The sequence below is a fragment of the Pinus tabuliformis genome, chromosome 5_2 (assembly GCF_031772625.1).
Source record: "Pinus tabuliformis cultivar Carrire ecotype Pingquan chromosome 5_2, CPIR1, whole genome shotgun sequence".
Taxonomy (NCBI): Eukaryota; Viridiplantae; Streptophyta; class Pinopsida; order Pinales; family Pinaceae; genus Pinus; species Pinus tabuliformis.
In genome coordinates, this window is record NC_142306.1 from 357,116,811 (window position 1) to 357,140,912 (window position 24,102).

The following is a 24,102-nucleotide window of genomic DNA, read 5'->3' on the forward strand; positions in this document are numbered from 1 at the left end:
GTAGATGAATGTTTCTGAAGAGCCCTTCTAGTTGATAACTCATCTTAAACTAAGTGGTTGAATCCTTCATTCATGCAATGAGTCTTTTCTGCATTTTTGTATTTATCTTTTCTTAGAATAATGAAGTACAGAATTCCTCAAAATGTCATCACAAGGAGGCTTTTCTCCCAAAATTGAGAGGCAGAGTAACTAAGAACTTCATTTAGTTTTGCTTCCATAGTAGATTAGTTGCAATTTCATTTTTAGCCTTAGTATTTCATTTAGTTTTTGTTCTTGTAACAGATTAGACAATAATTGCAATTTCATTTTCAGTTTTTAGTATTCCATTTAGTGTTGTTTTTGTAATTGAATAGAAAGTAGTTGCAATTTCACTTTTTTTTTTTAGTTTGTAGCTCATGATTTAGAAATAATGACATGATTAGAAATAAAAACCCTGTTTTCATTTCTTGATTAAACTTTGCTTCGAAATCTCACTTAATCTCTTTCTAGTTCTCATTTCTTTAGGCTCTTATCAGTCTTTACATAAGTTAGATTTAACATTTTGTTAAGTACATTGTAAATCATTAGGGATTAAAGGATCAAAGACCCCAAAACAACATAAAAATAAAAAACAATGAAGTAAGAAGTGTCATCTAGCACATATAGTGCACTACACTTCATCAATTTAGGATACTCGAATTGATAATTTATGTAGAGCAATTTAGGACACTAAATTGACCAAACATGGATGTCACAATGCCATGGGTCAATTCCATGGGTGAATGAGTACCATGGGTGGATATCACAATACCATGGGAAAATACCATGGGTGAATGAATACCATGGGTGGATGTCACTTACAATACCATGGGTGGATGCCACTTACAATACCATGGGTAAATTCCATGGGTGGATGAATACCATGGGTTGATGCCATTTTCCATTCGGATCATTCCTCCCTCCTTAAGAAGCAATGGTACCCATTGCGTGAAGTTGCCTCTTCCGAAGTCTTTGTTGAATATGAAGAGCCATTGAAGAGAAGGGTTTTATGTGGTTAACCCATAACCATGATGAACGAAGATCCGAGGATAGAGATACCCTGTAATTCTTGTGACCAACTGTGATACTCACAGTGTGTAGCCTAGCAAATGGATTTCGATGAAGTGTGGGTTTGTGGATGACCCATAACCATGATGAACGAAGATATGAGGATAGAGATACCCTGTAATACTTGTGACAAACTTTGACACTAACAGTGTGCGGCCTAGCAAATCGACTTTGATGAAGTGTGGGTCTGTGGATGACCAATAACCATGAAAAACGAAGACTCAAGGATAGAGATACCCTGTAATGTTTGTGACCAACTGTGATGCTAACAGTGTGCGGTCTAGCAAATGGACTTCGATGACAAGGATTTTGTGCGATTGACCCATAACCGTGATGCTGGTTATTGATGAAGTAGCAAGTGCCTACATAGCTTGGGGTGGGTGGGAACATCTCCAAAGAACCCAAGCCAAATGCTGCTTTGCTGAAACTAATGAATGTGAAGCAAGTGCCTACTAAAGCGGGGTGGGAGGGCACGTCTCCAAAGGGAACCCGCTCTAAATGCTGCTCCATTATTAAAATGGACATAACTCAGTCAATATAACTCAGAATATTTATTATAGCCTATTTTTGGAAACAAAAGGACCATTTTCCATCTTCTCATGTGTCAGAAATCCTTATCTGGACACTCTAGACTCTCATATTCGCGTTGCAACTTTTATGTCGTCACAAAAGTTCTGAAAAAATCATTGATTTTAAATCAATGATATCTCCCACATTTAAACTCTGATTCAACCATTTTTTTTTTTTTAAATTGGGTGATTTTTCAAGAGGAGCTCAAATCTACAATCCATTTTCTGAAATTCTTCACAAAAAATACCAAAAAATGATAGGAGAGTCATTGTCCACCAGTTGTTGTCATAAAACAAATTCTACAACATAGCTAATTTTAATTCAATGATATCTCCCTCATCCAGACTCCGATTCGACCATTCTTTTTTTGAATGTTGGTTTCCTTCGCAAGGAATCAAAATATGTTATTTGTTTTTGTAAATATTGCACCAAATGTTTCATATATTATCTTCAAACTCGCCGCCCAAAAAACAATTCCTACAAAAAAATGAAAAAAGAAAAATTATTCCTGCTTGGCTCAAGAAAGTGCTCTGTGGAGGTTGCAACACATGCCTGAATTTTGTTGAATATTGCTGCAAAATTTTGAAACTAAAATATGCATGAAACCCTCATTCTCAAGGAATCTCAACCTGCTCCAATACCACTGATCCAGATCTTGGGGGGAGGCCCTCAAGATCTAAAAGATTGAAATGGATCTTAGGGGGAAGGCCCCCAAGGTATGAAGAATTGCAATGCTAGAAAGAAAATGATAGAACACACAGTAAATAAAACCACAAATAAACTTTTTGTTAAAATCGATAATAACTATAAAGGCTACATTGTGGCAAACCATCTGTCCTTTTACAAAATGCAGCTTGTTACTTATAGTATTTTTTAGTTACAATACCACGGGTCAATTCCATGGGTGGATGTAATAATATCACGGGTCAATTACATGGGTGGATGTAATAATATCACGGGTCGATGTCACAATACCATGGAAAAATACCATGGGTGAATGAATACCATGGGTGGATGTCACTTACAACACCATGGGTAAATTCCATGGGTGGATGAATAACATAGGTGGATGAATACCATGGGTTGATGCCATTTTCCTTTCGGATCACTACGTTCCTTGTAAATGTGTTGGCAGGTAACAGAGTTAAATTGAGTCTTGAAATCCAAAATTTCATCCAAGATGTTTCTAAGTGAATGTGTATGGTAGTTATTGATGTTATTGAACCAATTTATGATGATTTTGGAGTCACCAAAGATCTGTAATTTATTGCAAGATTGTGCTAGTGAAAAATGCAAAAGGTGTTTGACTGTGATCAATTCAACATAATTGTTTGTCCCCTCTCCCAAGCCTAGTTGAATTTTGAAATGATGTTGTTCAGATAGATGTAGAATAATTCCAGCCCCACATCCCTGTGCTTGGACAACATTGTCGAAATATGCCCATGGTATGGTGTCATCAATACCCTCAGTGGTGCAGGTGTGGCTTGTAGGAGAGTGTGTTTCATCTGGGATCTCATGGTAGGCAACAAAAAATTTCCTGCAGCATGTGGCCTTTGAGCCTCTGTTTCCTTGAAAATGATTATGTTCCTGGTCAGCCAGATTGACCAGTAGGTGAGGAGAGGGAGGTAGTGGGTTTTAGGGCCATTGTTCATGGAAATCCAATTGTCCCAGGCCTCAGGAATCGATAGCCCCTGCCAACAACCAATTTTGGAGAGTAGGTTTAATACTTGTAGCCATAGTTGTGCACTCAGCGGGCAATGGAGAAACAAGTTATCATTTGTCTCCTCAGCCTGTTTACAAAGTACACACCAATGTGGACCATAGTGAGATCGATGCATAAGATTTGCTCCAGTTAGGGTTTTGTTTCTAAGCATGTTCCACATGAAGAGTTTCGTTATCAGTGGTGCTTTAAGCTTCCATGTCTTGCCCCACCAATCAAGAAGTGCAGGTGGCCTGCGCACTGTGAGTAGGATGGGATAGCCAATTTTTGGGGAGTATATACCATGATCAGATGGGGTCCAGATAAGCTCATTCGGGCCTTCTTTGATGCACACTTGGGCTTCTTTCAGGGTGTTAATATACCCCTCCCAAGTCTGCTGCTAGTGTTCAGGGATGCCCAGGTGTGGAGCAGATAACGAAGCCTATTCGAAGATGGAGTTGTTCTCCAAATCAGAAATCTAAGAAATTACCTTAATATGCCTCTAGTTTAGAAAAAGGATGAGGCCTGGTGGTAATTTACACATATTCCCCCCTCTCGTCCATGGGTCCATGCCTATACGAGCCAATGTGCCATCATTTATTCTCCATGCTAGGCCCTCTCTGATAAAAGGCAAGGTATGTAGAATTGCTTTCCAAACCATAGATACCCCTATTCGAGGCGAGGAGGGTAAATGAATCCAGTCCATGAGATGATGAGGCCTAATGTATTTGTGGTAGGAGACTTCAGTCCAGAGGTTTTGCGATGTGAGCAGGATCCATCCCATCTTGGAAGCAAGGGCATGTGCAAAGACTGATAAGTCTTTTAGCCCCCATCCTCCCCACTTCTTGGGGAGGGCAATGTGCTTCCATCCCACCCAAGCAAATGGTTTGCGCTCTTTATATCTGTTCCAAAGGAATTCGCAACAGATATTTTGAATTTGAGTAAGTATTCCTTTAGGAATCCAAGCCAACGACATCCAATAAACAAGGGTAGCCTCCAAGACAGATTTGATGAGGACTAGTCGTCCAGCTCTAGATAGGAATCTGTGGTTCCAATTTAATAGGAACTTTTCAATTTTAGTTACAAGCCATATCCAATCTGTAGGTTTTAATCCCGTACAGAAATTACCTGCATACAAATTCTAAGAACAGAAAATAAACAATGCAAGAGCATAACACATAAAACACATATACACAGAGATTTTCCCTTGGATCCCAAAATTGGGACTACTAGATTGATTTTTCATTATTTTCCTTTCAGTGTTACAATACATATTTATACATGCCGAAGCATCCAATACCATGGACCGAAAACAATCGCGCCCAAAACCATGTGCGAAAACCATGCACAAAACCATAGGTAGGTCTGCCCAACTTAGTATAGGGTCCAATTTTTTTTTGTCTAGGGCATTGCCGCGAACCCCGTAGAGGGGAGTTACCCACCCATCTCAAACCCCCTGGATAGGGGGGGTTTCCGCCCCCCTTGTGACCCCCCCGCTACACAATTGGCACAAAGAAGGGGGGGCTTATCCCCCCCAACCCCCTGGTTAACTACGTGGGCTAGTCGTGGAAAGAATATAACACAACCCAACGTTCTCCCACTTGTTGTTTTCTTTCCACAGGGGGCCACAGGAGAGCTTAGTCATTTATCTAGCCCTGAAACACCCTTTTCTTCTCTATACCAAGAGAACTTCTCAGAGCTTACAGATTTTGTCAATGCATCTGCAGTATTCTTCAAAGTGTCCACCTTTACCAGCAACACCTTTTTTTCTTCTATCATATCCATCACAAAGTGATACTAAACATCAATGTGCTTTGTATTTGAATGATAAGCAGGGTTTTTGCTAAGAAAATTGCACTTTGGCTGTCTCAGTCTATCCTTATAGCTCCCTGTACTAACCCCATACTTGAACACAATCTCTGCAACCAAATTGGTTCCTTGCTTGCATGAGTGGCTGCCATATATTTTGCCTCTGTAGTTGATAGTGCCACTACAGATTGTTTCTTACTCATCCAACTGAATGCACCTCCAAATAGGTTAAACACATACCCACTTGTAGATCTTCTCTGATCCAAATCTCTAGCCTAGTCTACATCAACAAAGCCATGAATATCCAACACTCTGTCCAATCTTGGTCTTCCTTGGTAGCGCAAACCATAATCAATAGAAAATACCTGAAAACCTGCTTCACTGTTGTCCAGTGCTCCTTCCCTGGTTTTGACATAAACTTGCTCAATACTCCCACTGCATGTGCAATGTTTGGTCCAATACGAACCATTGCATACATCAGGCTACTGACTGCACTTGCATCTGGAACATGGGACATGTCCTCTTCCTCTTCTTGTGTCTTGGGACACTATTTGTCGGATAAATTTACACCTACAGGAATATGAACCTTCACTGGTTTAATATCCTACATATTAAACCTCTGCAGTATTGTCTCGACATACTTCCTCTGGTTTAACCAGAGCTTCCTCGTTGCCCAATCTCTTTTAATTTCCATAACCAAAATATAGTTTGCAGCGCCAAGATCTTTCATGTCGAATTTGGAGGACATTTGGGTCTTCAAATCCTAGATACTTTCTTTGTTATTTCCAACCAGCAACATATCATTCACATATAAGACCAGATAAATAACATGGTCACCAATTAATTTAAAATATGCAGAGTGATCTGTTTTGCTTCTGTTGAAGCCAAGTCCCCGCATAAATGTATCAAATTTATGATACCACATCCTTGGTGAATGTTTTAACCCATATAGAGACTTCTTTAACTTGCGTACCAGTTCTTTCTTACCCGTCACCACAAAACCTTCAGGTTGCTTCATGTAGATCTACTCTTCCAGATCCACATGAATAAATGTTGTCTTCACATCCATCTATTCTACCTCAAAATCAAAAGCAGCATCAACAAATACAAGTAATATAATAGAAGATACCTTGGCAACAAGAGAAAAAATATCACCAAAATCAATTCTCGACACCTGGGAATAACCTTTTTCTACCAAGTGAGCTTTGTATTTCTCCACCTTTCCTTCTGCGTTTGTCTTTTTATTGAACACCATTGACTGGCAATGAGTTTCCTTCCATCCGACAACTCCACCAGATCTCACGCCTCATTTTTGTTCAAAGATTCCATTTCATCAACCATTGCCTCTTTCCAGAGTTTTCCATCCTCTGAATCTGGGATCATCATTAGTAATAGATAAAGCAAAATTTGAATAGAAAGTAGATGGACTATACCTTTCTGGTTTCCTTCTTTCTCAAACTAATATTCTCACACTTGGAGTTTGTGGCTCTTCATCTTCTGATTCCTCCTCTGCTGTAGAGTCTGATTCTTCCTCCTTAAGCTCAAACTCTATCTTCTCAGGTTCCTTTGGTTGGACTTCATGTTTAATACCATCTTTCACCTCTCTGAACACCACATCTTGGTTGTACACAACCTTCCTTGTTATTGGATTCCAAAGCTTATAAACCTTTAAACCATCATTATACCCAATAAAGATGCACTTTTCATATTTACTATCCAACTTGGTTCTTTTCTGTTTTGGAACATGTACATATGTATCACATCCAAATACCCTCAGGTGTGAAAGAGAGGGTTTCTTACTAGTCCATACCTCTTGTGGAGTCTTATCCTCCAACTTTGATGAAGGTGATATGTTGACCAAGTAACATGCTGTCTCCACTGCCTCTGCCCAGAATTCCTGTCCTAACCCAACACCACTGAGCATGCTTCTTGCCCTTTCCATCAACGTCTTGTTCATTTTTTCTACAACTCCATTTTGCTCAGGTGTGTATGGAGTAGTCTTCTTCCATGCTATACCACACTTCTTACAGAATTCTTCAAATTCCTTACTGCAAAACTCTCCACCGTTATCTGACCTCAACACCTTTATCTTCTTCTCTGTCTGGTTTTCCACCAGAGCCTTAAATTCTTTAAACTTTTCAAAGACTTCAGATTTATTCTTAAGGAAATATATCCATATATTCCTTGAGAAGTCATCTATAAATGATACATAGTACACAGACTTACCCAGTGATGGAACCTTGATAGGTCCAAACACATCACTGTGCACAAGCTTTAATATTTGTTTCACCCTCTTACCACTAAAGGGGAAACTCATCTGATTCTGCTTCCCATATACACAATTTTCACATAAATCAAAATCCAGAGAGATATTACTCATACCTTCTACGATACCTTTACCATGAAGTATTCGAAGGCCTTCTCTCCAATATTTCCAAGCCTTTAATGCTACAACATGTTCTTCTTTCCAGAGACCACTAGATTTTATGCTCCACTTTCAGGAACCACAGAATTGTTGCACCCATCAACAACAATGCTACCTTGCAGCTTGTAAAGAGTTACAATCCAAACTCCCCATATCAATACCAGTGCTCCTTGAACTGTCTTGTAGGTATCCTTCTCGAACATTGTTTTTACACTTGCATCATCTAGCTTGGTTATAGAAATTAGTTTTTTTTGCTAATGCAGGAATATGCAAAAAACCCAGAAGTGTTCTAACCCTTCCATCTTGCAACTTCAACTTTACTTTTCCACGACCAATGATTCTAGCCTTCCTATCATCCCCTAAGAAGGCATCACCACCATCGTATTTCTCATACTCGCAGAACCACTCTCTATGGGGATTGAAGTGAAAGGCTGCACCTAAGTCAATTAGCCATGCCTCATGATCTACATGTGTACTTGAAGAAGCCAAGTACACATCCCCACCTTCATCTAAGGTGGTCTTCGCCTCTGCAGAAGGAGCATCATCAAATCCCTTTCCTTTCTCGGGAGCTTTAGATTTACAGTCCTTTGTGTAGTGCCCTTCCTTTTCGCATTTCCAACACACCACCTTTACAGGTTTTCTTGGATATTTAGATCTCCCTCTAGATTTAGATCTCCCACTCGATGACTTATTTTTGTTTATGTTCTGGGACCATCCTCGTACATACAAGGCATCACCATTCTGGCTCTCCATATTTTTCTGTCTCATCTCCCTCGTCAGCAAGGATGAGACTATTTCATCAAACTTCAAGGCAATTGCATTGCTACCTATTACAATAACCAGACTATCCCATGAATTTGGTAGAGAACACAACAAACTAATGCACTTATCTTCATCTGAAATTTTAATATCAACAGATATTAACTAACTTACCACAGCATTAAATGCATTGAGATTATCTTTCACTGAGTCTCCATCTTTCATCCTCAAGTTATACAACTTTTTCCATAGGAAAAGTTTATTCACCAGAGACTTAGATTGGTACAAAGTCCCTAACTTGTCCCACAAAGCCTTCGTCGTAGCTTCCCCTGATACATTCAACAATACTAAATCTGAGACACACAATTGTATTGTGCTCTTTGCCTTCCGATCCAACTTCTTCCATTCTTCATCAGACACTCCCGTTGGTTTAGTACCTGGATCTACAACGATCCACTAATCTTTATCCACCAACAGATCCTCCATATTGAGTTTCCATAACTCAAAACTCTGACCATTAAATTTCTTGATTTTTATCTTTCCACTGCTCGCCATCTTCTTTCACCACTAGAATCGATCTCGCAGATCTCCCACTAAACAGGGTCTACCACAGGTCCCCTTGAAGCCAAAACATCTCTGATACAAAATGTAGGTTTTAACCTCGTACATAAATTACCTGCATACGAATTCTAAGAACAGAAAATAAACAATGCAAGATCATAACACATAAAACACATATACATAGAGATTTTCCCCTGGATCCCAAAACCGGGACTACCAGCTTGATTTTTGATTATTTTCCTTTCAATGTTACAATACATTTTTATACATGCTAAAGCATACAATACCATAGACCAAAAACCATCGTGCCCAAAGCCATGTGTGAAAACCATGCACAAAACCATAGGTAGGTCTGCCCAACCTAATATAGGGTCCAATTTGTTTTTTGGCCAGGGTGCTGCCCCGGACCCCGTAGAGGGGGGCTACCTGCTCCCCTCAAACCCCTTGGATGGGGGGGAATACCTTCCCCTGTAACCCCTCCGCTGCACAATCGGCGCAACGAAGGGGGGGCTCCACCCCCCCTCTAACCCCATGGTTAACTACGTGGGCTAGTCATGGAAAAAATATAACACAACCCAATACAATCATCTATTCTGTAACAATGAGTCTTAATCCAGAACCCCAGGTACTTTAGGCCTCCTCTAGATGATGTCTCTAAAAAGGAAATTTTTGATGAGCATATCTGTCTTCCAGGGGTGAAGTATTGGAAAGGGTGACGGTAGACTTGGAGTGATTAGCTTCCATCCTAGTAGCTAGGGTAGATAGTGAGAGAATTTCATGGAAGGTAGAGGAGTCCCATATGATTCCATTTAGGAAGATGAGGACATCATCTACGAAAGGTATATGAGTGAGGTAGAAGATGTCACTCATTTTAAGCCCTTGTAGTCGCCCTTCCCTCTTGGCCGATGTAATGAGTCTGTTGAGCCCTTCCATGATAATCAGAAAGAGGAGCGGGGAGAGTGGGCATTCTTGTTGAAGACCCCTCTCAGCATGGAAGAAGTGTGATGCAGAGCCATTAATGAGAACACTTAAAATTTTTGAGGTGATACAACACATGATCCAGTCGATGAGGTGGGGGGGGGATCCCAGATGGGTGAGGATCATCTTAATGTAAAGCCAGCTGACCTACTTAAAGGCTTTAGCTAGGTTAATTTTGAGAATTTCCCCTTTTAGCTTTTTAGTTTTAAGGTAGTGGAGTGCTTCTTGGGTTGTGCTGATTTCTTCATGGATTTGTCTATTCTGGAGGAAAGAAAATTGCTCAGGGGACATGTGGCAGGATAGGATGGGCTTGAGTGAGTTAGAAAGATCCTTGGCAATGATTTTATATAGACAATTACACAGGGAGATAGGGAGAAAAACATTGACAGATGAGGGAGAGTTGGATTTAGGGATCAAGGCTATGAAAATGGTGTTAATGGCCTCATACAAGTGCCCAGTAGTCCTACATTCCTCCACCACATTAAGTAGGTCTTGTCCAATGATCTCATAAAAAACAAGGTAGAATTCAATTGTCTAGCCGTCCGGCCCTAGACTTATATTTTTTGAACCATTCCAGAGTACCTTCTAGTTCTGCTTGAGTGACAGGGGATGTGAGCTCTTCCATTGTATCCATGTCCACAAATCTTGGGAAATGTCCCACAATTATGAAAATTTCAGTGAGAGAGGCAAAAGGAGGTTCCTTGAAGAGTTTTTAGAAATGAGAATTCCCAAGGCGGGAGAGCTGATTAAAGGTTGTTGCTGTTCCCCTGTCCTCCATGGGCATATTCCAGATAGTATTGGTGACCTTCCTTCCCTTGGAAAATTTTTGGAAGAACTTGGTGCTCTCATCTCCTGCTTTTAACCAGACAACTCAACTCCGAAGCTGCCAAGTTTCTTCTCTCTCCTTTAGAATTTTTTATCTTTGGTTTTCCAAATTTATAAGATGAGTCTTTGCCTCTGCAGAAGTGAACCCCTAACCCTGATCATCCGTAAGAGTGGCCAATGTCTGTTCAATTTCACCGAGGGATTGGTTATGCATCTTAGATTTTTCCTTAGCCCAATTAATGGAGAGTCTCTTGACTTTAGTGAGATTGGAGCAGAAGCCTTTCGCCAAAGTTCTCCCCATGGATGGAGGGTTTGATAACTAGAAATCAGAAATCATTTTCATGTAGGATGGGTCCAATAGCTAGGCGGAATTGAATTTATACAATGCCCTTGGTTTCTAAGAGGGGCCAGTGATCTCCATATAAATGGGGGAGTCCTTTATGAGGAATAGATCTAGATTCCTGGCCAGAGATTCCTCACAAACTCTCCAGTTTCGCCAGGTGGGGAGAGGTTTTACCATGGGAATATCCATGAGATGGTGTTGTTTGAGCAACATCTCCATAGTCTCTGAGAGCGGATCCACTTGTGCATTTCTCCCTCGTGATTCCCCAAATCCTATGGAGAAGTTCAGGTCACTGCCTAATATGAGATTATTTGGGATAGTGAGGGATAGATTGAGGAGGCGGTTCCAAAAGGCCTATCTATTTTGACATGGGCCATATACATTGATCAAACGAAGATCCACCTCAATTCTGATTAAAAAATTTCCATGCCAATAAAACCAGCTCCACCCTAGGAGACCTCGAGGTTAATAGAGTGAGGATTATATCCTAGGGCCAATCCTCTAGATCTCCTTATGACATCAAGGGATTGAAAGATCCATCTAGGCTTCAAGGAACAGAGAATACGGGAGGTAAGGTCAGCCTAACCCAATTTTTTTTAGAGGAAAATTATGTTTACAATATCGGATTCAAAAAGTCGTCCGAGGGCTAGCGAGCCAGGCCCCTGCAATTAAAGGAGAGCCACTTCATGGGGGAAATTTAGGAAGGGTGTTCAAAGCTCTAAGAACCTATTTAAGTGATGATTGTCTGCCTGAATCCACTTCTGCCTCGGCTAATAGGATGGCTTTAGATAGATGGGATTTATGGCCTCTGATGGATTTGGGGGGATGAGATGGGGGAGTCATACCCAAACTAGAGGATACAGAGTAGGTCTCAGAGAGGGGGAGGTGGGGTCTGAGGTTGTAGGGGTGGGGGTACCATTGTGGAAAGAAGGTAATGCAGCGGAGGAGGGAGGGGGATCAGGAAGGAAGGATAGATAGGGGAGTGGTCGAGAGGACCGACCAATGTGAGTCGAGGGGACAGGGGATGGAGGAGGGGATGAAATCCTGATCCAATGTAGATGCAAAGTGCATATGCAGTGCAGAACATGTGGGAGAAAAAGAAAATACAGAGTTAGGGAGAGGAGGAGTACCCGAGGAGTGAGAAGCCTTAGCAGTAGCCCTCGATTGGGTCATCGACAGGGAGGGAGGACGAGGAGTGCTTGTAGTTAGCAGATGATTTGGAGACCCCTTCCTATTCATTGATGAGGAAGCCAGAGGAGTCGACCCTGGAATGGATGCAGGAACCTTAAAAGTCTTAACTTCTGGTCCCTTTGGAGAGTCTGAGGCCCTTCACCCCAATGGGCATTCCTTGAATAAGTGTCCAACTTTGTGGCACCTACGGCATCTGAAAGGGACTCCTTCATAGTCCAGGATTTGCATCTTATTGAAATTCTTCCATTGCAGAGTCATTTTATCCTCTAATCCTTCTCTCGTATCCAAGTGTACTAGTATGTGAGCCAGAGACCTATTCCTGGATTGGATATAGGACCTATCGTAGTCCAAATAGGTTCCCAGCATGTTCCCAATATGGAAAAACACATCCTCGGACCAATACTGCAGGGGGATTCCAGGCAATCTAACCCATAATGGTCCAGCCCCAATCTATTCTCTTTCAGGGTCGAAAAGTGGGCTCCATTTCTTCAGCATGACCGGGGCCATTTTGATGTGCCAATATCTTGCAAGTGCCCAGTTGGTGTATTCCTCTTGCAGGAAATGGAGCGCAAACCAGCTGCGGGGCAGATTCTACACTTTCAGAAGATCTTTGAATATGTTGCCCCAAATATCCTTGACCTAGAGGCTAAGTCGCTCCGCGGAGTAGGCACGACCCTGAACCCTACCCACCAAAACCTTACCAATCGTAGTGACAACCTCTCCCATGTTCAAACCTTCCCCAAATTTGAGGGTGATGTCCTTTCTTGAGGCCTTCACACACTTAATCTTCCACTTTCTCGACCTAGGCACAGTTGGGTTGTCTTGCAGAGGGTCTGGAGAGCCCTGATTCTCCTGGTGATTCTACACAGGGTTCCAAAACTTGATGACTGGGGTCTCAAAACAACTGAATGGGATTGTGGAGGAAGATGCTGCTACAGTGGAGGAGGGGATACTAGGCTCAGATAAGATTTGCTGAGGTACAGTGGCTTGGTCAATCCCAGATGCGGGTACGAAGGGTGGTGAGCGCAATAGATCCACCGAAGGTGAGGGTTCGAAGGGAGGGGATGATGGAGAGCAAGCAACAAGCAGATGGAGGGTCACTGATGAGAGTGGAGGGCAGTCAAGCTTCGGGGAGTCAATGGAGAGGGCGACGAAGGGGAGGCTAGTTGAAGATGGTCCGGGCAGGGTAATGACGGGAGGAGAGACAAAGCGAAATGGAACAGACGATTCCCAGTGAGCAGATATAGTCGGCGTAGGGTTAGGGCTACGAAATATAGGGATATTGGGGTTAGGGTCAGCAGAATAATCCACCTCCTCTAATTCCATATCCTCCATGATGCAGCAGGCCCAAAGATAATTGAAAGCGGCATTAACAACAAGAGGCACGGAGGGTAGCCAACAGGTAGCTGAGAATGATAGCACATTTGCAGGGTTTCCACGAATATAGAGGAAAAAGGGCAACGATTAACTGTAACCCTTGCTTGGAACAGTCACCATCCTTCTCTATGTCATTCACCCAGCAGTCTCCTTTTGACTGGATGAGACACCTAAAAGGTTTTTCTTGGAAAAAGAAGACAAGAGCTCTTTGACACAATTTCATTTGCTTAATGATATATGTGACATAAGATAAATTAATTAAGAAATAAGTGGAAAGTAATTATCGGATTAGAAGATCAAATTCTCTTAAGAAAATAAACATGGTTAGGCCCTATCTAAGGCAGATCGTTTGCCCCTGTAATAGTCTTCCTGAGGTAGTACAAAACTGATATATTTTAGAAAAAACCAAGCCCGCTCCTAACTTTGATTTGGACATTCGAAGGCCTAACCAATGGCCCTTCTAAGACTAATTTCAAGTTTTTTCGAAGGCAAAATCTGAGTTGTATTCTAAGGCATTTTTGTGACTAATTTGAGACTAACCCAAGACTAAGTATACGCTACATTGTGAAGTAAAAGGGGTCAAATTGAGTGTGATCCATACACCTGTGTCAAAATATCTTGGCAACTTAAGGTGTCATGTGTTGTATCAAAGTTTCCTTTAGAGTTGTTGTCTTACAAAAGCAAAGTTTTTCTTTGAAGTTGTATATTATCATGAACGTTGCACTATTATGGAAATATGGTTGAATAAGGGTCCTTAACAAATCTAGAGGGATTTGAGGTGAAAGGCACTATCACATAAATAAAGAGAAGTCATAACACTTATGCTAAAGTATGAGTCCTTCTTGGAAGAGCTGGTAGACTTAGGGTTTGTAAACTCTAGAAAAGACTTGAACGTTGTGATTTAGAAATCCCTAGGGTTCATGGAAAAAACCCTAGAGATAGACCTAAAGTGTTGAAAATCAATAAATTCATTGAATGAAGAAACCCTAGCTCATACAATTCATGGAAGGAAGGATGAGGATGAGGATGATCACTTCTAGCTTGATGAGACTGCAAATGGTTTTTTGTGATTTCTGCAAGAAGGAAAGAATCAAGAGGGATTTGAGAATTCCCCACAATCCTCATATCAAAAGAGAAGTATTTCATATATTTCTTCCTTGATTATTATTACTAGTTAACCTATTGTCTTTTTATATTTTTGTTGGCTATAATAGTTTCTTCCATGACCTCCTAATGAGGTTTGCAGGTACATCGTGAAGGCTACCAAAGCTTTTCCAGTAAATGGGAACATTGGGAAGAATGAAGAAAAGTTTGTGGCAAGAGAATTCTCCCAATATCAAGCATAAACTTAGCTAAATAATTTGTATTGACATCTAGAACCGTTCCATATGACCAAAAAAATCTTATAGTCTAGAAGCAACAAGCTAGCAAGTTTGAAGGATGCCATGATGGAGGAAATTGTGCCAAGACCCGAGGGGAAGTCCATGGTGACTTCCAAGTGGATCTACAAGATCAAGCATATGGTATATGGAAGCATAAATAAGTACAAAGCAAGATTTGTGGCAAGAGTATTTTCCTTGAAAAAGGGAGAGGAATATTAGGAGACATTTTCTCCAATCACTCTAGGTATAATTCTATTAGAACTATTATTTCTATTGCTTCTATTATGTGTTGTAAATTGCATCAGATGGATGTGAAAACTACTTTCCTTAATCGAGTAATTGAGGAAGAAGAAGTGTACATAGGGCTACCTCATGGCTTTGAGGTACATGAGAGGGAATCTCATGTTTGTAGACTAAAGAAATCTTTGTACATACCTCAAACATGGTATTCTCCGATTAATGGGTATATTATGAGTCTTGTTTTTCATCAAGTGTAATGTAGATCAGAAACTTTACTACAAGGTTGTTCTTGTTATTATATAAATTCTTTCTAACGTGAGCAGAATGACTCACATGACAAACAAAGTAGTAGTGGTAGGAGGATTTTATTCCATGATAGAGAAAGTAGTCAGGATTACCTTAGGAACACCTACTTCAGCATGAGTTGACCTTTGAGTTCAAGATGAAGGATATAGATTTGATGCACTATTTACTTAATAAAGGGAAGTATACTATTGAGATCCTTCAGAGTTTGGGATGATGGAATGAAAGTCCATGGACAATCCAATGGTGACTAATCTGAAGAAGGTGAGAGGGTCTAATTCAGATTTGGTGGATCCCACTATGTATAAAAAATCAGGTAAATTTGAATGACCAGTCATCTAAGTGGATGCCATGCGATCAAGATTGTTACATTAGATGCTAGGCAACAAATATGCTTTAGTGACTAGGAAGCAACAACTAGGATTGCCACAACAGGTTATGTTTCAGTATCAAAGGGAGCACCTAGTCAAGGTGACAAGAAAGTATCCGTGGTGATGGATCTAGTGAAGGAAGTCGGCTAGTCTATGGTTGAGTCGAGGCAGGCAACACAACATGTGTTTAGGTATTGACGTAGTACAATTGGATGTGGATTAAGATATGTATCAAATGATGAAGTACAACTGTAGTGATACATATATTCTGATTGGGCAAAGAAGTGTTGAAGATGGGAAGAGTGCATCAAGATGTTTCTTTAATTTGGGTTTTGCAATGATATCCTAAATGAATAGGAGGCATAAATATGTTGCTCTCAACACTACAAAGACTGAGCATATTGTAGCTAGTTTGGCATGTTGTGAAGTAGTGTAGCTTCGGAAGATGCTCACAATATTATTTGATTAAGTGTTCGATATGATTGTGATGACAAGTTGAAGGACATTGAGATCAAGTACTACCACATCTGAGACATGGTATAAAAGGGAGAAGTGAGACTCCAATACATTTCTACAGATGAGCAGGTTGTTGACATTCTCATAAAGCCTTTGTCCTATTTGAAGCTTTTCTACTTCAAGGACAAGCTTGGAGTGGTTGAGAATGCTTCCCTCCGTTAGAGGGAGCGTTGATATTATAGCATCAACGGTAGATATTCAGGTGCCATGTAATGTGGCTAGGGAAATTGGCCCAGAGAGCATCAAGGCCTAGAGTGCTTGCCCGGTTAGAAAGTTCTGACCATATTGCCAAGGGTTACTTGGCTAGTGGGTAGAGTGAATGCCCTAAAGCATTGCAAAAATGTTTTACCATTCAAAAAAAGTTTCCAATCAAATGAGAACTATATCGAGTTCTCACATTTTATAGGTAGCAAAAAATGATCCAATTTTGAAAAATGTTGATTTAGAATACACCGTTTTTTCAGAGCATATTTTTGACATTTCAAATTTTCTTATGTATTAAGATTTTTAAAATGTTAGTAATTTTCATGTTGATTTCAAAAAACGTTGATGCGACATCGACACTTTTAACAATTTAATAATTTTTGAAATAGTTGTCTTCTTCTTCTTCCTTGATATATTTTTTTAAGTATCTTTCGGGTTTGTGTTTTTTTGTTTTTCTTTTCGTTTTTTTGCATAGTTAAAAAAAATAGGTCAATATTTTAAACTTAAAATTTTCTATATATTTATGTATCGTTAATTAATATTTCAATATACATCAAATAATTGTCACTAAAAAACCAATAATTTTAAACATTTGACAAAAAAATACACATTATGAGACTTTTTTGGCCAAAAATGACATCTCAAATAAATTATTTTTATGGGAAAATTTTAAGAAAAAAGTTTTAAAAATAACACTTCTTTATGAATTTTATGTCAAAAATTAATAATATTCACAATTTTTTTCAAAAAATAATGATTCAAATAAAAATTAAAGTTAAAATTAGATAATACAAATATTAAACATATAACAACAATAGTTGAATACTTATTCTTATGATAAAATCTCAAAGTCAAAACATTAATGAACAGTTCTCAAAATTGAGCTTCATTTGCAAGCATAAATTAAATTTAATCAATAATACAATGTCATTATTGTCTTCTTTATAGTATTTTGTGCTTCACTTTGGTACAAGAAAGCATGAAATTTAATTGCTTTTTAATAAATAACGACTCTTTCGGATTAATCACAACATGTTTTTAGGGTCAATGTTTCGAACCCTCATTTAAAATCAAAGAAGACTATTAGAAATTCGATATCAAAAAACCATTAAAATAATATATTATTAAAACATTAGAAAATCCTCTTTAATAAGTCCAAAAAATATAAAGAATTTTTAATTAAATGAAAAAAAAATTCTCATTTTCCTATTTGTTTATTTAATACTTTCTATTATTATCTCAATTTAATTCCTTTTGGATATTTTCAATAGTTTATATATATATATATATATATATATATATATATATATATATATTACATCATCGTCATCATCATCATTACTTTTTTGACTAATTATACATTTGAATAATATTTTGATATTATAATCTCTAATGTTATATATATATATATATATATATATATATATATATATATATATCTATATATATTCCTATTTAATTAACTAAGAAGAAGTTGTTGTTGTTGTTGTTGTTTTACGGAAGCTTTTTAATTTATTTTATTTTTAATCCTTTCTTTTATCTTTTTCATTATATTCTTTTGAATTCCTTTTCATTCTTTGTTTTTAGTGGATTTTTCCTTATGTTTTTCCCATTCATTAATTATTTACATTATTTTTTTTTTTATTTTTTTTTCCATTTAATTAAACATTCTTTATATTTTTGGACTTATTAAAGTGGACTTTCTAACATTTTAATAATTTATTATTTTAATGGTTTTTTTTTTATATTGATTTTCTAACATTCCTCTTTTGATTTTTACGTTGAATTCTGAAGCATCTTCATTTTAAGCATCTCCACATTATTTATTTCTTGTTAGATCAGATCCTCAATCCATGTCCTAATGATCAACATGAGTTGAGGGTCCAAAACGTTGAACCTAAAAACATTGTTGTCATTAATCGAGATGAGTCATTATTTAACATTTTTTTGATTAACATTTACCATTATTTAACATTACCCTGTGGTTTTACCATTGGTCAAGGATATTGACCTAGTTCCAAGTGACGACTTAGATAGTTTGTGAGTCAGGACTAGTCTTGTGTTTACTTTGGTCAAGGATTACTTGACCATATCACCAAAGGGTATTTGGCTAATGGGTGACTAGATCCTTTGCAAAGGATATTTGTCTAGTGGGTAACTAGATCCTTTGCATGATGTTGATGCAGGATGTTTTCCACATGGTTCTAGGATAGAACATGAAGTGGATGTATACATTAACATAGTGGGCTCATTCATTCATTTTTTGGGACAGAGAAATTGTTTGACAAAGAGGATATCTAAGGAAGTCAAGGTGAATACCTCCCTAGCTAAGAGTGAATGTTGATTTTTTGGTAGTTTTAGTTGATATTCCCTAGATCCTTATGTCAACCCTTGAAAGGAAAATAAAATAAAATTTAAAATATATTTTTTTACAACACATGTAGGCTCCAAAATGATAGGTGATCCCCCCCATGCGAATGGATGTGACCCTTGGCTAAACCCACCTCTTTTTACCACTATATATTGCAATTTGACCTCCCTCATTTGGACTATTTGGAACACACAAAAATCATCTATTTTTTTGTTCACACATGCGAAGGAGAGAGAGAGAAGAAGATAGAAGTTTTACTACCGTTGACCACTATTTGATCGAATTTTTGGGTTATTGTTTGACAGAGTATTCTTGGCATAGTTTGACCAAATTTCTAGGTATGTTGATTAAGATTTTGTTGACACCTAATCATCAGGATTGGGTGAATATAATGTAAATAAATAATAAGTAATATGAGCAGTCATCGGGAGATGAAGTGAACAATCTCTCCCTCATGTATATAATAAAGATCAACCTGAAGGAATAGATATACGAATCAATTTGTTTCAAGGAGTTACTGCCTGACCTGACATGGTATCAGATTCAGCTCCCAAAATTAGTTGTAACTCCCTTCTACCTACTGCACTCTCTGTCCACTGCCCCTGTGGAGTCTGTCTTCTACCCTTTGTCTACCATAATTAATTCTATGCCATTTCTGCCCTGCCTCAGCTTTGAGCATTATTGCATTACTGGATTGAGAGAATTACTGCTACTGCATTGAGAGCTTTACTGCTACTGCGTTTGGAACATTACTGCGTTGAGAGCATTACTGCTGCTGCGTTGAGAGCATTATTTCATTAAGTGCATGAATCGTCTCCATGACCAAGTTTACTGCGTGAAACACTACTGGTGCATGAATCAAAGCCTCTGAAGATCGAGCTGCAAGAAAGAGTGTTGACACAGAAGCGTTGGTATATACGTTAAAGTTTTTGGCATATAACATTGGTATATACGTTGAATGTATAAGTGTTGTTTTCTAGACCCACTCTGCTCATGCGTTGAATGTACAAGGGTTGTTTTTTAGACCCGCTCTACTCATCATGAAATATTTATACCATTTAATTGCTTTTGTCAACCTAAGAATGACACTATGAGGGAGAGCACTACACTAGTTTATGAAGTGCAAGTGTTGAAGTTAAATTCCATGTGTTGAATGTACATGGTATCTTGAATGCTGTTTTGGTACGCTGCCTATTTATTGAACATTGTCCTATGATGTGTATGTGAGTTAAAATTTTTGAAGGGCTGCATTGGGTGATCAATGTAAAAAGGAACTGATATATATTTTGAATAGTGCGTATTACCAAAAAAGGCCGATATATATGTTTTGGGTAATGACATTTGCTGTCGAGTTGAGTTTGCTGTCTAGTCATATCAGAATTATATTTTTTTTCCATTAAAAGTAAAAGTTTTGCAGCAGAATTATATTTTTTTGCATTCAATCATATCCATTGTGGGAATAGTTCTCACTAGCAAGGAGAACTATCCTGAGTGGTCTCGGATGATAAAACACACGCTCATTTTCAATGAGTTGTGGAAAGGAGTGTGTGTTGGAGACGGAGAAAAAGAGCCAGAACAGCCTACCTTTGACAAAGAGCTCTTCATTTGGGAAAACAAGAACAACAAATCTTATGCATTAATCACAGCATCTGTAAATGAAGAGGTGAGTCACCATATTTCACCATTTTCAACTTCTTTTGAAGCCTTACAAAAGCTGTAAGAACTCTATGACTCACATTCTGCACTTGAAGTTGTTCAACTCATGATTAAACTCTTCACTCTTGAATTGCAAAAAAATGATCCTCTTGCTCTTGCATCTAAATTAAATTCTATAATGCATGATATGAAATCCACTAAGGTTGAATTGGATATTCCTCTTATCGCTTTTCTCAAGGCACTTTATCCTACTTACTCCAATTATCTTGAGTCATTGCAAGCAAATGGAAATCTCAAAAGAAATGGATCACATGATGCCTCTACATGCAAGTTACCATGGGACAAAATTGAGTAGCAAAGAAACCAACAGAAAGGTAAAATTGATGATACAGACAAAGGTAAAGCACCTGAATCCGCTCACTATGTTGTGGCACAATGTAATATTGGAGTAAATGAAGACTTATTTAATGCTTCACTTGCTTCTTGGAAAAATGATTGGTTGCTTGATTCAGGAGCAACCTACCACATGACTCATAGAAAAGATTTTCTTGAAGAATTTACTGACAATGTTGATGGAGTAGTATACTTTGCAGACCAATCAAAAATCAATCCATCAAGGCTTGGCACAATCAGGCTTAAACTGGCTGGTCTTCCAGACTTTCTTCTGCATCATGTTCTATATCTCCCATAGCTCAAGAGAAACTCGTTGTCCTTGGTATACATCCACCAGCAAGGTCACTCAATTCATATGTTTGATGGCAAGCTTGAGGTAAGAAAAGCATCTGACCACTCACTTGTCATGAGGGGATAGAAGAAGAAAGGCTTCTCAAGCTGCAAGGAACCTCTGCTCGTGCACAACATTTCTCATACAATTATCATTATGAAGAAGGTACACTTCCATCAAGTTTATTATGGCATGCTAGATTTGGACATTTGAACTATGACAACCTCCACTTGTTGAAGAAAAATGGTGTTGCTGGTTTGCCTACAATTCCTAGGAAATTTAAGCAATGTGATGCTTGCATTCTAGGAAAGCATATCAAACAGTCTTTTCATGATTCACATTCAAGAGCACATAGAAAAATTGAACTCATTCATTCAGATTTATGTGGTCCAATGCCTATTCCTTTTGCAAATGGAAATAAATATATGATGACATTCATTGATGACTACACCAGAATGTGTCGGGTTTATTTTATTGAAGAACAAATCTGATGCTTTTCAAACATTCAAGAACTTTCATAAATGGATTGAAAATGATGCATAATCTCATATTGGGTCTATTCGCACTTATAATGGAAAAGAATACACATCAAATGAATTTGAAAACTATCTTCGCCAACATGGGATTAAACATCAAACAACTGTGCCTTATAATCCCCAACAAAATGGTGTAGCTAAAAGAATGAATATGGCAATATTAAATATGGTACAATCCATGCTCTTCTTCAAAAATGTAAAGATAATGTTTTGGGCTAATGCTGTTCTATGTGCTGCATCTATAAAGAATAGATGTCCATCTAATTCTATTAGAAACAAGACTCCATATGAAATGTCGTATGGACATGTTCCTTCCATAAAGCATCTCAGGGTCTTTGGTTCCACCTGTTATGCCTTGATACCAAAGGTACATAGAAACAAACTTGGTGCTAGAAGTCGTAAATGTATCTTCTTGGGGTATTCAAACACCTCCAAAGCATATCAACTCTATGATGAAGTAAATAAAAAGTTTGTTGTATCTAGAGATGTAATTTTTTCTTGAACCATCCAAAACTGACAATGTTGTTGAACGACAACTTGATCGCTTGGATAGATACACAAAAGCAAAATCATTTCAATAATTTGATAATCAAATTCCACATCTTGAAGGGGGGATTCCTATACTAGATCAACATGTGGAATCTTCTTCTGAAGAACACTCTCCCCTACATGAAACTCCAACAACGGATGATGCTTTAAGTGATGTGATTGACAGAATTGGGAGACTCAACCTTGATTCAGTCCCAACTCAATCAGCGGAGCAACCTGGACCATCAGAGAAAGGTCTCCCAAAGTGGCTAACAAAGAAACTTGAAAGTGTTCATCCTGATGAGGTTGGAAAGACAGGAACTAGAAATTCAAGTCGGCAAAATGGAGGTGATGTAGATGACTCTAATTCACCTGATGATATGGATGTTTCTTATGATTGTGAATTGAACTTGTCTACAGATTTTGAACCAACTTCCTTCAAAAAGCTGCTTCTCATGATGAACGGAAAGAAGCGATGCAAATGGAGTATGATGCCCTCATAAAGAATGGCACTTGGAAGCTGGTTGATCCTCCATTAGGAACCAAACCAATTGGCTGCAAGTGGGTCTACAAGAACAAGTATAAAGTTGATGGCTTACTTGACAAGCACAAAGCTAGGCTTGTGGCAAAAGGTTTTGCACAGAAGGAAGGGGTTGATTATGAGGAGACTTTTTCCCCACAACAAAATGGGCTACCATCCATACACTCTTTGCCCTAGCAGCTTAGAACGGTTGGAAAGTCCATCAAATGGATGTAAAAACTGCTTTCTTGAATGGAGATCTAAAAGAGAAAATTTTTATGTCCCAGCCTGAAGGATTTGCTATGAAAGGACATGAACATAAAGTATGCAAACTTGTGAAGTCCTTGTATGGCCTCAAACAAGCACTGCGAGCCTGCTATGAAAAACTAACTGAGCATCTTCTAAAACTCAATTTCAAACATTATGATCTTGATGATGCAACTTTGTTTGTCAAGAAAGTTGGCGAAACAGTTATATATCTTGTGGTATATGTAGATGATCTTTTGATGACAGGGAACAATGAAAGCTACATTGCATCCATAAAGAAGGAATTGGGGAAAAGTTTCGAAATGACTGATTTGGGCTATGTTCATTACTATCTTGGTATTGAAGTAACCCAACATCCGAAGTCCACATTTCTTTCTCAAAAGAAGTGCATTGGAGATCTGTTGAACAGGTTTGGCATGACATAATGCAATTCTCTTACTACTCCAATGGAAAAAAACTTAAAGCTCACATCTATTGAAGGAAAAGAATTTGAGGATGCAACAAAGTATAGACAACTTGTAGGAAGTCTCAACTACCTAACTACTACCAGACCAGACATTTTGTTTGTTGTTGGAATCCTCTCCAAGTTTATGCAAAAGCCTTATGAGGGACATTGGTCTGCTACAAAAAGAGTTCTAAGGTACTTGAAGGGAACTCAAGACTTTGGAATCAAGTATACACAGGTGGACGACTTCAGCTTGATTGGATACTCAGGTTTAGACTTTGATGGAGACAAAGAAACTAGGGTATCTACTTCAGGATATGCTATGAGTCTTGGATCAGGAGCTGTCTCCTAGAGATCATGCAAACAATCAGTTCCAGCAGATTCCACAACAAAAGCAGAATACATGGCAGTAGCGG